The sequence below is a fragment of the Lathyrus oleraceus genome, chromosome 6, assembly GCF_024323335.1.
Source record: "Lathyrus oleraceus cultivar Zhongwan6 chromosome 6, CAAS_Psat_ZW6_1.0, whole genome shotgun sequence".
Lineage (NCBI taxonomy): Eukaryota > Viridiplantae > Streptophyta > Magnoliopsida > Fabales > Fabaceae > Lathyrus > Lathyrus oleraceus.
Genome location: NC_066584.1, coordinates 412851481 through 412852515, shown reverse-complemented (window position 1 = coordinate 412852515; position 1035 = coordinate 412851481). Strand labels below are relative to the sequence as shown.

General features: G+C 40.9%; 1 non-coding gene across 1 annotated transcript; it reads left to right on the top strand.

The window, feature by feature from the left end:
• Nucleotides 1-476: 476 nt before the first annotated feature.
• On the top strand, nt 477-584 carry LOC127099403 (small nucleolar RNA R71). The gene has a single exon (XR_007793907.1). It is a non-coding gene; the product is annotated as a small nucleolar RNA R71 (small nucleolar RNA).
• The last annotated feature ends 451 nt before the right edge of the window (nt 585-1035 follow it).

The following is a 1035-nucleotide window of genomic DNA, read 5'->3' as shown; positions in this document are numbered from 1 at the left end:
GCCACCCCGGGTTGTAGGTATTCGAGTACGGGCTTCCTCTTTGGTTATTCACATCATTAATAGTATCCAAATTAGTTCCTCCTCCTTGAACCATATAACGTTCTCCAACTATGTGCCCATTAATCCAATAAACCTCACAGAAGGGTCATGCTAGAGTGGCAGGGGTTATAGAAACTACCGGTGTAGGTGTTGATTGAGCCACAGTCATATTTTCAAGTTTTTTATATAACGCGTTAACTTTTGTGTTCATATGGTCTAATTGGCTAACCTCGTAAAGTCTACCCTTTTAAGGGGATTTAGCACTTCTATCACGAGTGAAACCCCATGAGTGGTGGTTCTTAGTCGTATCCTCAATTAGATTGTACGACACATCTTTTGGGTTGCTCATTAGCACACCATTGGAGGATGCATCAAGGGTCATCCTTGTAGAGTAAAGCAGACTATTATAGAAATTATGTATCACTAGCCATTTGTCAAACCCATGAAATGGGCAAAGTATCTACAAATCCTTATAACGCTCCCATGCGTCAAAAGGGGATTTTCCATCTTCCTGCCTAAAAATGTTTATTTTTCCCCCTTACCTTGGTAGTTTTACTTGGCGGAAAATACCGCACAGGGAATACAACTTTAAGTTCTACCGAGTTGTTATAAAGTTCGCGAGCAGAGATTGTAGCCAAGGTCGGGCTTGATCTCACAGTGAAAATGGAAATAGTCTAAGGTGGATGGAGTTTTGATCAACACCATTAGCCTTCAAGGTTCCACAATTATCCAAAAAAATTGAGAGATGCAAATTTGAGTTTTTAGTAGGAAAACTTGAAATTGATTTTGTTGAGCCATGCCTATTAGTGAAGGCTTGAGTTCAAAGTTATTTTCCTCTATGGGTGGGTGTACTATGCTATGATGCGGTTCCTCATTGGTGGGAACCGTGTAGTCTTTGAGAGGTTTAGTGTCAACTACAGCCATCTGTTATAAAGCTCGGGAACAACGTCTCGATCTCGTTAACCGGTTCAACCAAAGTTTTGGTCAAACGAATCC